The 15,384-nt window shown below is 36.3% G+C and overlaps 1 long non-coding RNA gene across 1 annotated transcript; it reads right to left on the bottom strand.

Annotated features, from left to right (window-relative positions):
* Positions 1-10,943: 10,943 nt before the first annotated feature.
* LOC139721799 (uncharacterized) lies at positions 10,944-13,325 on the bottom strand. Its single transcript, XR_011710244.1, has 3 exons — positions 13,192-13,325; positions 11,828-11,979; positions 10,944-11,366 (listed from the first exon to the last, which is right to left on the bottom strand). It is a non-coding gene; the product is annotated as an uncharacterized lncRNA (long non-coding RNA).
* Positions 13,326-15,384: the final 2,059 nt, after the last annotated feature.

Here is a 15,384-nt window from a genome sequence, read left to right on the forward strand (position 1 = left end):
CTTAGGCCGTCATTCATCTTTCAGAAGGTTTGGTTCTCACTCTGAGATCTGGATTAGGGCCAAAACCTAATTCTAGGCCAGTAAGTTGAACAAAGCTCAAAGTAATGCAACTGCGACGGTTCGTGAAACCCGCATTGCTCTTCACCGTAGCAATTCGGGTTTTACGAACCGGCGTATCTTTCGTGCGTCGGTTCGTGAAACTCCTTTTTCTCAATTTCTCGATATTTCGAGTACCGTCGTTTTTTTTCTTTCTTTGATAAAATTAAGAATAATTAATTTTGTGATCTAAAATTTTGGGATTTGGTAGAGTTTTGAAAGCACTTTCATTTGGTACCAATATCTCGATTTTGAAAATTTGGACCAAAATCGAAATAGCGTCAGTTCGTGAAAACGCCGACGACTTGTTTGTCTTCTCACTCTCTCATCCATTTCTTTTCTTCTCGCTCTCGTCTCCATATTCCCTTCATTCTATGTACAATTATCGTATGAATATAAATATTATTTCCACGTACGTCTTTGCGGTTTTTTTAAAACTCTCAGTTTCTTTTGAATGTTTTTTTTTTCTAAACTATTATGTCACTCATATTTATCTGATTGTTGATTTGTATAAGTATTTTGTTACCAGTTTTGAGTCCTTCTCACTCTTCCCTCTTCACTTCCATTAATGTCTCTCCGTCTCTCTCTCTCTCTTTCTCTCTCGTCATAATCAATTGAGTATATGGATATAAGAACGACCTAAGTCCATGGAAGATCATTTCGAGTAAACTAAAAAAAAAACTTCATATCTTTTTTATTTGTCCAATACTATTCTATTTAACTGTGATGGGAAGGCAACATTGTATATACAAATTAGAACATATATTATTATGACAATTAACATTTACATTAATTGTGGAGAGGCCATTTTGTGTGGTGGACTTGGGTCGTTCTTTGATTCATATGGACTTGGGTCGTTCTTTGATTCATATACATGATATTCTGCTATAGAGATGGGAGAAGGATGAGAGAGGGCGCTATTATATGAATGTAAGAATGACCCAAGTCCTTCATTCTTACATTAATATAAGATTTAACTCATTCATTTCAGGCACTTCCGGGGGTAATTAGAATTTATCATTTATACACACAAGATGAGTCCATGCATAAGCTGCAATTTCCCATGTCAAACTAAATTTGGCCAAAAATTGGACTTGGGTCGTTCTTATATTCATACACTCAATTTCTTCTTTACTTTGTCCACCATATAATCCTGTTTATATTGTTCATTTCTGTACATTTTTTTTTCTTTTCATCAATCATTTTTCACTCTTATTTACTTAATTATTGTTATGTATGTTGTTGAAGTCATCTCTTTATTATCAAACTGATTTTATATTTTTACATTGGAACCCGATCCCGAGAGTATGCATTAGTTATTAAATAAAATAAACTGTCAAACTTTCAAACTTTCAACTTTATAGCTCACAAGCACACATACACACACACATACACACACATACAGACATCTATACGCAGGCGCATGAATACAAGCAAACACGTACACTTGTATATATAATTCAAACACAAACATAAACACACACAGACACACACACATATACATCACTATAGTTATCTGCCCATAATGTGATTTGTGTGAGAAATTCGTGTACATTCGACTCATTGGTATGATTAGATACAAGGAATCAATTGAGAACAAATTGCGGGATACTTTTTTTCATTAACACTTGTTTCTAAAACCGCTATTATATTATGGGGCCGTGCAGTGTTTCATGTGCTTTCTTTTTTCTTTCATTGACATACGTAACAAAGTAACGTGCGAATACTGCTATTAATGACTGCTTATGAAATTCAAAGCACGTATTACTCTAACTTGCGTCTGCTATTCATAAAGTATCACGACATGTAGAGGAAGTATAGTAGTATCATACACGTCGAGGACATGTAGGATGACAAAATGTCAACAAATCCCGGTAAATTGCCAGGCAGTGAAAACAAGAAAAACGGAAAGTTAGATTGTCTACAGCGATAAAAGGCAGGACTGTGAACGTCCATAAAGTGTAGGTTTTTACTGACGTCACACAAATCAGAATTGAGGAGCAATCCCTCATTTCCTTCGATTTTTGATTAATTCAGAAATTAGTTTGTTTTCGTTAATGTACGAATTTTAATTATTCCTCCTGATACAAGATATGCAAGATCAAAGTGTTTATTATTCAATAAATTCCTCATTTTTTTTTTTTTTTCTATTCACCCGTGAATAATTTCTACTTACTTGTATTGATTATATCGCTGATTAAAAACGCCCTTCTTATGCCTACTCATAGTGCCACCGGAGAATTGTGTTTTCGGCCTGTCCTTCCATCCGGCATGTCTGTTCGTCCGTCCGTAATAAATTTTGTGCATGGACAGCGTAAGAAACTATTGAGGTATCCTTGGCTTGGTTATGCACACATGCTCAAGGTTACAGGTCAAATGTCAAAAACAAGTTCTCAAAAGTTCACATATATTGATATGCAATGCCTGCAGGTAAGTGTATACAGTATTACCAGAAACGATTTCGTTATAAGGCTTCTTTATTGGATGTATCGATGCCATTTGTACACAGGTAGAACACTCAAACTCGACATGACCCTACATTATTTTCTCAAGATCACATGGTGAGGGTGCTCTTTACTGCTATTGAAAGAACAAATGCATAGGAAAATATGTTAAATTCACGTTTTAATTACTTTATCATTTGATGTATCATGCATAATTTGGCAGAAAAGTAAAGCAACTCAAACTGACCTTACGTTTAAACGTTCTCAAGAACATCCATTTGGGGCGCTTTACACCACGACGCGACATAAAGAAATAAACGCACACTCAAAAAAAAAATATACACAAATACACAAAATACACTAAGATTGTGGTTATCCCCAGTAAATACAAGTATGTCTTTATAATCTATTAAGACCAAACATATGCCACAAAAGAAAAACAAGACACTAGTCAAACTTCACTTCTTCTTTTTATGGCTGAAATTGCCCAAGGTCACCAGATCGGGTCGTTATCATTTTGTTATAATAATATAGGCATACATTATACAGACATAATATGCATGGCAGGGCCTATTGTTTGAGATAGGTACACTGTAAAAACATGGGTGTTAGATTTAACACCACGGGTGTTAAATCTAACACCGATCAAACTTCAATAAAGGACCACACCCACAGGTGTTAAAAATGCACTGTGATGGTGTTGAAAAGTGTTCACCTGACACTTCGTGGTGTTAATTTGACACTGTACCTGGTGTTATTTTGACACTGTACTGGTGTTAATTCAAAAATGACACCACATGGTGTTGATTTGATATTTGTTGGTGTTAATATCAATGGTTTAACACCCGTCCAGCTTCAATAAGGGACCACACCAGCTGGTGTTACTTTGGTGTAAATTTATTTTCACATTTTTTCAAAAATCTGGTATTTTAATATAAAATTTTTGATCGTCTTGTTTAAATAAAAAATCAACAAGAAGTGCAGTTACTAAGAAACTCTTCAAAAAACAGTTTAAAATTTGGAAATGACACCCGGGGGTGTTAATTTAACACCATAAATGAGCACCGAAAATTTAACACCAGCTCGGTGTTCACTATTTAACACCGGACTTTTTGCAGTGTACATTGGGGGTTACAAATGTTTTCACGTTTCATGATTATGTCTCTCTTATTGGAATTTTGAGTTTAAAGATTGGTGAATGATAAACAGTAATTATACTATACATGAAAAACTTATGTTGAAGATGACGAGTATATGAATGAAAGGATGTATATTCAAAGTTAACTGTGTCACATGAAAATATAAATTGACTGTAGTTTAAAAATAAAACACCATTTTAGGATTATTTACATCCATAATTAATTCAGATTTTGGTCTTTCAGCAAACAAGAAAAAAATATCATCCACTACTTTATTGAAACTGAACATAAAACACGCAAAACCTTACTGACGTGCTATGATAAGATTGTCAGTTTACGCTTGTCATATAGCAACATCCAATATCGGATATGGGTAAATCATCTATGCGAGATTCTTTGTATAGCTATGATCATTGAGGCCGCAAGTGTGCAGTGTTTCTTGTTTTGTTTTGTTTTTCAATTCACAAACATACAATATAAGAAGGTATAAATGCATAATACCCGTATGGATATGTGAATGTATTGCTATAAATCCCTGTAAAATTCAAAGCGCATATTCCTTGCATCTGCTATTCACAAAGTATCACGGCATTCAAACAGACTGCAGTGATATCAGTTTCGTTGCGGAATATCGCGTATACAGACTGAACAGAAACAGGAACTGGTAAATATTGCAGGCAGTGAAAACATGAACGGGAAGTGAGATTCTCTAATCGAGAAGGCGTGGTGTTACAACGTCCAGTTAAAAAAAAAAAAAAAAAATATATATATATATATATATATATATATATATATATATTCGTGCTACACAAAATTGAACAGTATATTGAGAAGCAATTCCTTTTTCCCCAAGTTTAGTTTGATTAGTTTAGTCATGACTTTTCATAAAATTAATGTGTAAAATTAGAGAATTTGTTCGAGACATTTATTTTTAACTGGAAATATCCACTAACCTCTTGAAGATTGTTTTCACTACTATTTCGCCACTTTCTAGTTTTCGTTGGCTTTTTGCTGAATGAAGGCGCTGTAATATAAAAATCTTTCTTCCTTGTAAGGAAATGAAAAACGTAAATGCAATCAATGCAGAAACCAGTCTCGTTTGCTGAATTTGTTTGTGATGTGCTACTAGTCTTTATATTTTTTTTAACTTGATTAATGAAATCTTATGAAATCTTATTCCACCTTTTAGACCTTAAAGCATTTTATAAGGAAAAATTTGTTTGAACATGGCTTCAGATCATAAACATTGAACACAATAGCAAAGTTAGATAAACAGCCATTTTGTTGATTATTATATCACAGGAAACACATTAATATTGATTATATCAACATATTGCTTAATTTGATATTCAAAACTGCGTGCTCCATCTACAAACGACAAAAAAATGCAGTTTGAGCAGACTGCAAAATTAATTTAGTAAGCTCTCTCAAGAAGAATGTGATGAAAGGGATTGTTAACAAGTATAGGGTAGATATTGAAATGAATGTCAATTATCTCTGCAAATTTTATGTTGCTTACACTTAACATAATATCGTCTGTTGAGAATGAGAAGGGCGTTAAGTTGTCTTGAACACTACGGGCTTAGTGGCAACTTAACACCCAGAACTAAAGTAGTCGAATGTAGTTGCAAGATAAAGGAGAGATTAAAAACTAAACTCTTTAAATGCATTAAAATAAAGTAATCAAGAGCCGTGTAAAAATTGTGTGAGACGGAAATGAGACGGAACAGAGACATTACGTTGCGCGGATGAATTTTGATGTACGATTTGTCTCTCTAACATACATCTAACCACCCGTGACTCAATAAAAACAAGGAAATTTAAGGCCGGATGACAAACCAGGATTGAAACCATCTGTAAAGCATAGGACATAGGCAAGAGTGTCTCCGGAAATCTGGAAAGAAATTTCTTCTGATGATTTCCACATAGTGTTATGTGTGAGTATTATAGACAACAGCAAGTATATGAAAGACTATGAGTGTTGACTTTCATTGATTTTTCTCTAACCACTAATTTTCCTTATAATTTTTTATTGCAGGCTGGGATACTCACCCTTCTTTTCTAAGTGTAAATACTGAATTGCTTTGCTGCTAATTATTATCGGTTTTTACTGATTTTCCATGTAGGTATTTATTTGTTAAAGCATTGTCTATATCATGGTATGATATGATCATGATTTCATTAAATATTGTCATCTTTACTCCATCTAGAAGGATTCTCATGTTATCCAGGAATCTCATCAAAATGACTGACAGCCGAGTGTTGGTTCAGGTCGGGATTCTTCTCATAAATATTCACCATAGCGGTAAGGAGTACCACTGATTTAATCTAGTTATCATTTTACATAATTATGACACCATTCAATTTCCGTATATATCATTATGAAATAAATCCTCATAGACAGCTACAACGTGTGAAGCAGGGAAGAGATTGGTGGAAGTCGTGATGCAAAGGAAATGTAAAATCTTGCAAGATTGAGAGTCACTATACATAGTGCAACTCTTAATCTGGGAAAGTTGTGATAGACATAAATTGACTTGATTACGCTGGAACTTATTCCATAATATTTATAATCTATCATTAAATGCACACACACACACACACACACACACACACATCCATATATATGCATATAGATTTATTTTTCGTATGTGTATACATGACTGTGCGTGTGGGTGTGTTATGTGTGTCCATTTATTCATGGCTCAGAAAGATCCCCTTGTTTTCTGTTATTGTTCTTTCAGTTGCAATGACAATGAACCTCGAGGTACCCTCGCCTCTTCGGGCTGGCCTTGAAGTCACGGCAGTGTGCTCAGGAAATGACATCCACGGCTCGGCTGCTCTGACCTGGTATTTGAACGGCGTCCAAATCACAGACGGCTTCACCACTACCAGCGAAATCAGCCGAAGCGATGATTGGTGTACCTTTAATGACTACAGTAGACTGACCGCTAAATATAGCCAAATCAAATTGAAATACTAATTAGCCTGTGATAGATGAATTCTGAATGTGTATGAGTTTAGAAGTTTGTACTCTACCTTGAAAGACTGACAAAATGGTTCAAAAAATGGAAATCACTCGTGTAAAAAGACAAACGTTTTCTGCCACATGGTTATAAGGGTTATAATTGAAATTATTGTCACTGTGCAAACGCGTACTCTCGATAGGTTAAAAAAATCGGCACAGACAAAAATACTTTAAAAAGCAAGACGAAAACCATGCAACATCTATCGAGCAACGTAATATACAATGCTTTTCATCAAGTTCAAAGACCGTAAGGTTTACAAACACCAAGATATGCTGGGTGATAAAGACATTTAACAGACATTTAACAGACAGATTGCTAAACGGAAAGAAAAGGGGCAATTGAAGTCGGATGTCAACTTTTACCAACTTTGATGAAAATCGGGAAGAGTAAGATTTTAACACCAATTAAGGTATACATTTCTCAAAGATACAGAAAAGGTACAGAGTTTGATCCCTTATCGATCTTACCCGGGTTGAAATAACTCCTGAGGATGTGTTATTTTCCTGTCGATTACTAATTCTTTAACCTAGGGGCAGTGTGTGCCATAAGACGAATACACTGCGTAACATAACGTCCACTCTGGTGCTTTATCATGCGGCGACAAATGCGGAAACACATGTCCCGGATATTCGGGTGAGTACATAAGACTTGAAAAGTAAGTTGAATACGTTCCAAAATACATAATGTATAGGCCTACAAAACAACACATTGTACCAGACACCAAGTGCGCGCGATTATCCACACGAGACAAGTAGTACTCCTGTGCGACCGAAAGTAAGGCTATCTATATAGTATACGATATGGGAGTCGACACATAGACTTATATAATGCACATGTCTGAATTTCAGTTCCGATTACTTTGACTTCCCTGCCCCGGTCTTGTCTGTGTTGTTTTACAGTACTTTGCTTTTATTTGTTTATGAATTTTGTTTTTCTCTACTCCGTAAGGAGGTGGCACTTAATAATAATAATAATAACATTAATAATAATAATTATAATGAAAATAATAGTAGTAGTAATAATAATAATAATAATAATGATAATGATGATCTCTTATTTATCCGAGGTAGCCTCTGCAGTGTTGTCACTGCTCTACCAGAGGGCCCTGCCATTATTATTACCCTAGCGTTGCCAGGTATACCCATTTATACACATGGGTCGAGAGGAACATTGTCGATAAAAAACATCTTGTCCAAGGACGTAATCACTGGGCGGGAATCGAACTCGGGTCCTCCGATTGGGAGTCGAGAGTCTTGCCCACTATCAATGCCACATTGCCCCCACATATTATATTAAAAAAAGCAATAATAGAATGTTTGCCTTCTACCCTATCAACCTACAATTTGTTTTTTTTTTTTTGCAATTTGCATGGGATTTTAAAAAGAAAGAATAGGGGACTTTGGTGTAATGCTTGAGACTAAAGGTAGAATTCCTATCATCAATTTGGACGATGCTTTAAAATACAGACACTTAAAAAAATATATGGGCCGTGACGCGAGAAAAGGGCCCTTAGGCCGTAAAATACCGAAATTGAGTTTTCACCGCCACATTGAAGAGCAAGTTCTGATGTATCTAAATATGCAAACCGTTTTCTGAAATTCCACTCCTAAGTGCCCCAATTATGAAATTAAAAAAAAAAAAACGTTTTGCCCAAATCCTGCCACTTTTTAACGCGTTTATGCATGCGCGCGCGTAAGTCATGGACGGGGAACACTGTGCCCCTTTAACAGCTCATAGTCCCACAGTTTGGGTCCGTTATTCATCAAAGTTGGAATCTTTCCCCCAAGTCTTGTCATGGATGATATGATGTAAAAATTAAGTATTCTTATGAAATCATCGTTACCATGACAACCACAAAAATAAGAGTTGCATTTCAAATTCTAAACGAATTTGGGCTTTTATAACAAAACACGCATAGAGAAACATGTCGTTGGATCAATGGTAACAAAATGTATCCGATTGAGAAGTGGATGTGTGCGTGAGTGTGTACTTGTGTGTTACTTACGTGTATGTACATTGAAGATTTGTGTGTCTGTCTGTTTGTGTTTGAGTGTGTGTAGGCTTGTGTGTGAGTGAGACAGGAAGATGATAACAGACCATGTTTATGTCGTGAGTGTCTAACGTAAATTATACAGTCATGCAAGTTTAACGCTTGTGTTCATCATTGTGTTCTGCTGCATGTGAAAGTGGGTGCGTGTATGTATGTGTGTACTTCTGTGTGAGCTTGTGCGTATGTATATTGTATGTTTATGTGTCTGTCTGTCTGTGTTTGAGTGTATGTGTGTGCTGAGACAGGAAGAGGATAAGGGACCATGTCGTTTGTCTTGCATGTTTGTACACATGTAAATAACGTTTGAATGTGTTTGAATGTATTTGCCATTATTGTGTTCCTCTGCATGTGAAAAGGTCTATAAACAAACTTTATATTCTAAAAAGTTGCATGCATGAGTGTTTGGCTGGGTGTGTGATATAGCTGCAATGCTACGAACAGGGCCATGGTAAAAAATGAATGCAGCCATGTTTGTGCAGGCCTAACGGAACATCCCGGCACTGTTACACATACAAGATGTAATGTGTTTTTGCAAAATATACAATTTAGATGTAGCAAATGTGCGGATTTTATACTTGCAATGTAGGACGGAATTAATCATGGCCTATTTTAACCCTTCTTTTACAATTACATTACAAAAGTAAACTAGAATTATGTCACTGGGGTAAGAGTACTCCAATATACATTCATTCATTCAACATAGGCCTCCATGTGCAAAAACACACACGCATACACACATATGTACAAAGAAGTACCGGTACACAGCATGCACTATACAAACAAAACTGTAACATACATATTCACTCATACTTCCAAGACAATATCAAAATGAAAATGAAAAAGAATACATATAGAATTGTAGGCAAACATGCTCCATATGGAATTTGTTGGAGTAAAGAGTTATTGCACCTGCAACACTTTAATCTCTTCTCATACCACTTCATGGATCTCAACTCCATCAAAGACAATGCATGATGAAGTGTAGATAATTCAATTCAATTCCTTTTTCTTCATTCTTCTTTTTCCAACAAAACACAACACAGAATAAATCAGGAACTATATCATAAACGTATACATTCGACTTCGCAGAGGATAAATGATACAGATAAAGATATATGTATGCATACTGGCAAAAAAAAAATACAGTTATGTTTCAATTGAGAAAAAAAAATAAGAATTGAGAGGTCCACTAAAAAGCAAGCTTGTGTATTGTGAACCACTCAAAGAAAAATATTATGAAATACTTGCCATACCCCCAAAGAAAGAGTAACATCTACAGTTGTACTCACGAAAAAGATCCAGTGATTCTCAAGTGGAAAGTTTTAAGTGAGATTTCTGTTGGTTTCCATGCTTCCCATACCCTCATGAAATTACAGTAATCAAGTTACATTAATATCAGCCCAAACTCAGCTACATGTGAAGAATAGTAAGTCATCATATGTATCCTTGTCCCCCTGGTATTAGACACAGAAAAACAGAATAGAAGAAACATGTACAGTATGTCAAGTGCTTCAGGATGAGGCTAGCCACATACAAGTTTTTCTCTCTTTGGCTCACTAAAAAGACTGACTTTCAAATTGATATCGACCACAGTCTACTAATACATGAGCTGATTAAATCACAATATCATTTGCACATTATTGGTAAGCTGATAGCAAAACAGTGGAAGTGAAGAGGAAACTTCTATGCTTATAACTTTTTTGAAAAAGTCAACTATGAATACTTGCAATTGCATAGTGCCATTTATAAACACATGTCAACAAAAGACAATACATAAAGGATATGGTAACTACTGGAAGAAAACCTAAGAATGTTAAATTATCTAAACATGCATTTGAAATTGTTACCCGTAAATTCATAGCAGAGTACTGATATGCCATGAGTATTAATACTGTAGTCTTCCACAGCTAGCAGTGTCTTGAGGGCATGATAATCACACCTGCCTTCTCGCCAACGACATTCAGTATAGGGTGGAATTTTTTTAGCTAAACCAGCTGTACTCGAGTACATTTGTAGGTTATGATAATGTGCAGCATATATGCTGCATACATGCATGGGGCGAAACATATTGTCAACCATGATCCAAGTTTCCAAACCAAAGGGCAATACCAGTATCTGCTCTACGAGTGAACTACAGTAGGAAACATAAATTGGACAAGTATGCCAATAAGTTGAGGATGACACTTCATAGCTCTATCATGAGGCCTCAGTCTCTCGGACTGGGGGCAGGTGACATCTTGGAAGAGGAAAGGTCTGATGTGTTTGAAGATATTCATAGCGCTCTGTCGAGTGTTGATCCAGTAGATATCAGCCTGGATGGGTAAATGTTTGTTTTGAGGAACCACTCCAACTGTCTTGAGTAAACCCAATTATAGTTTTTCTTTCTTTTTTCGTTATCCCAGAGGTGTTCCCTCACACAAACAATTCCTGGCTGAACATGGTAGAAGTGAAAGTACGAAAACTTTCTGATCTCAGACAGCTCCCTGTAAACGGGACAGGTACGCCTTCCAGTCTTACAATTGCCAACCCCACCAGAATCGTGAAGGAAGATGACTTCTCCACGACTTTTGAAACTGTTGAAAGCTCCTCAAGGCTGTCACAGTCAGACCTGAATATCATGAATATTTTGAATGTTGATACGTACAATGTATTATTCTATTTCTTCGAAGGTTTAGGATACTCAATACTAGAGTGTCATTGCAGAAGAAAAGGAACCATGCAGGTTACAGAAATGGAGTGATTAAAACAGATTAAATCAGATTTGAAATGTAAACTCAATGAATTAGTTCTATACCTCATCAGCCAGTGCAAGATGCATCTTAATACAAAGCATATTATGCAATTACCAAAAAGACATTATGACTGTATGATTATGTCTTCTGATTTGGTTCATAGATCCAGGTATTCATAGTAAATGAAAAGGATAGGCCATAACAACAAATTATATCTTTTTTTTTAAATTCAAATTATAGTTATACATGTAGTTCTACTTTACAGTCATAAGGTTGTTACTAAACTCAACATTCGATACTATTAATGCAATTAGCTGATGCACAGCACAATACAAACCTGCAATTAGTTGTTTGCTCCTGCCAAATCCTTTATCTACCAGACACCAAGTACGTCTCCTCTCCATCTGACGGTTCTGTTCCAGTTCTGTGTGCAGCCCAGGGTTGTCTGCTTGTTCAGGAATACTAGCACAGCCAATTTTTTATTCTGCCCTGAAATATGAGAACAAAATGCTTAGTCTGATTAATGAGGGTTTGAAAGGTGGACTGTACAGTGGGATTTTTAAAATCAAAATAGTGGTATAGATGTCAACTGTGTGGACTGTTGTTGTGTTCTGCCAGTGATGTATTACAACAATTATTTATTTCAATCGGAAAGAAAAAGAAGAAATGAATACCGGTACTACACCCAATGATCAGAGATATGACAGGTGAAAGAACCTTCACAGTCACTAAATCATTACATGAAATCTGGAGAATAATCTCCCCTTGGCATTTAGACAGTGAGTACCTACCCAAAAACTCCTATAACGATGCTCTGAAACATATGTTGACAATGAACACTTATTACGAATAGGCCTAATTCTACAGTACCGGTACCAGAATAACAAATGTAATGGTAATACTTCTAATAGTGTGTCGATGAGATGTCTTTGTAACCAAAGTTTAGCACTTAGCGTTAGAGTCTTTTGTGGAAAATATGAGAGAACTGATTTTGTCTTTTGGGCTTGCCCTTTGATACTTCAGCCTCATTAAGGTTCTAACTGGTTAGTACGCTAGTCCCATTATTGTTTTTCAGATTTTTAAAAAAAATTGATACATAGTAGAACAACCCGGTATCTAATTTAAGACTATTAATAAGTATTAAGACCTAGTTTGATTTACCAATGTAGAATTCAGTTATGCAGTATAACTGTCAAGGAAAAAAAAAATGTAACGTTAGTTGTAGAACTATCTTGCTGACAATGACATTACACAAATGTCACAATCTCAAGTAAGTAGGCCCAACCTTGTTTGCCTTTGGGTGCAGAAACCTAAACGTTACACTTGAACAAGTCATCACAAAGCTGAACCACATGCATGATGCAGTTTACGTTGTTGCCTGAACTAAAGCACTCCGAAATTATCCTTACTGCTAAAACACAGGATTGCTAAGGACAGTGTGAACACTGGCTGTAGCTTATTTCGACATTTTATATGAAAGGAGCGTTAAGATAAATGTAACGATGTCATACATCTAAAGCATCGTCAGACACAATGTAGGCTTAACACGTTACTACTACGGAAACGTTTGATAGCGTCAGCAGATCCCCAACAAAAAATTGAAAGATTGGGACTGCGCTGAGCACAGGCCTGACCGGGCCGAGCACGAAATTCAAACATTTTTTCCATGAATTTAACATCAAATTCAGTGTATGTTCTTACCATTTCATCATTGGGGATCCAATATGTTGATGTTCACCTTGAGACAGATAATCAAAATACTGCAGGCGCCGTAGAAAAAGACGTTGTGGACGGGTTGATAAGGTTGATTCGAGCTGACTCCACGTGAAGGAAAGGTGAACAACGAGCTGAAATCTTTTGGATTGCGCGTATCGCTTTGTCAAACTTCCGCGCCGTTTTCTGGCGTTTGTGCGCGTCAGAGCTAAGGGTCCTTTTCTCGCGTCACGGCCCATATATATTCTTGTTCACAACCCTTATTCTCCCAATCATAATCACAACTGAAAAACCTCTGTATTACCCTAAAACAACCTTTATTAAAACGCCTTTCGGACGATTTTGACTCATCAGCTGTTGGTTTGTTTTATTTCATCTGTCCGTATAACCGGGGAATACAGCCTACACATTATACACTTTGGTATGGTACAGAATGTTGTACACCCAAGGCCTGTAACTAGAGGAGGGGGTTCAGCCCCCCCCCCCCGTTTGCCACCAGCTAAAAAAAAGAAGAAGAAAAGACAAATTGCGTTCCCTTTAATTAAAGAACAAACAAGAAACCATCATTCTGTGTGAGGCGACTGCAGTGCAGTGGTACCAGAAACTAAACCTGTTTGTTTGTTTGTTTGTTTGTTTGTTTGTTTGCTTGTTTGTTTGTTTGCTTGTCAGGTAATTAAACGGCACCAGAGATATTTCTTGCGCCCCAATGTTGAACATAAACTTGAACTGAAATTCTGAAACCTCCAATAAAAACCCTATGTATATACGGGCCTGTGAGGCCCTACTTTGCAAGTGAACCTGTCAATGTAATGTCACTCTAAAGGGAGAGCGGGGTGAAGTGGAACAAAACTTTTTGATTGTTTTTTTCGTATAACTTTTCTGAAATTGAGAATGGGACACTCATGTCTCGCACCCAATGACTACAGATGTGCTAGGCCACATGATGTGTTGTTACTTCTTATTCCTACAAGTCTCATATTTGTGTTATTATTAAATAATTTTAAAAATGTGTGAACTGAATCAATAAATATTGGGTGAATGAAAACGGGTGAATTTGGCCACCCACTGGTAGAAGACAGTGGGATATTATCAAAGTTGGACAAAGAGTAACTAGGCAAGCGATGAACTTATCATGTGAGTGTGTGTGTGTGTGTGTGTATGTGTGTGTGCATGTTGTTGTTGTTGTTGTTATTGTTGTTGTTGTTTTAAAGAAAGAAAGAAGAGAGAGAGAGAAAAAAAATGGGGACTTTATACAAAAATGCCCGGGGCGATACTTACTTGAGAAACATTATAAAAATTAGAGATATTAATCAAGAATATTAAATATACAATGTCTCCACGAGAGAGCTCATATCGTTTCCACGAGGGAGCTCATGATGAATACTAATTCACCCATGCACAAATGTACACTCAAACAAATACACACACGCACACACACACACACACACACACACACACCATCACACCTTCAACCACGCACACATACTAAAGTAGTATCAGGGGTCAACCAAAATGTATACAACATAAAGCACACTTTGAATTTCGGAATCACTCCTAATTTTGGCACTGAAGATTTCCACTCTCTCTTCGACTTGAAGCCCGCTGGTATACTCACATCATTAAAACCACCACTATATTTATTTGTACAATATTTCTCCATTGTTTTGCTGCAAAATTACTTTGCTGCATTCATCTGTTATTTTTCCAGTATCTAATAAGTGGTCATATTACTCATTGACGGTCTTGATTTTGGTTACAGCTCGTTATTCCGAAGGTTCGTTATTCCGAAGGCTCTTTATTCCTAAGATTCGTTATTCTGAAGGTTCATTGTTCCGAATTTCATTTTCGGATTAACCAATCTTCGGAATAAAGAACCTTCGGAATAACGCCATAAATTTTCGGATTAACGAACCTCTATAGGTATAGGGAATTTGCATGTTTCGGATTAACGACCCTTCGGAATAACGAACCTTCGGAACAGCGAACCTTCGGAATAACGAACAGCACCCCTTGATTTTATTAGCTTTTAGATTATCAGATTTATCTTACCTGAGAAAGAACATGCCAGATGAAAACCATGTGATGGATTTCAATAATTAAGTACAGCGTTGAGAAAATACAGCACATTCAGCTGCTGCTTTTCCATCTTTTCTCTTCGAATTTCCATTTTAAAAAATGGAA

This window comes from Diadema antillarum, unplaced genomic scaffold (genome assembly GCF_040938485.1).
Source record: "Diadema antillarum isolate AM-2024a unplaced genomic scaffold, OU_Dant_1.0 scf00000150, whole genome shotgun sequence".
NCBI lineage: Eukaryota > Metazoa > Echinodermata > Echinoidea > Diadematoida > Diadematidae > Diadema > Diadema antillarum.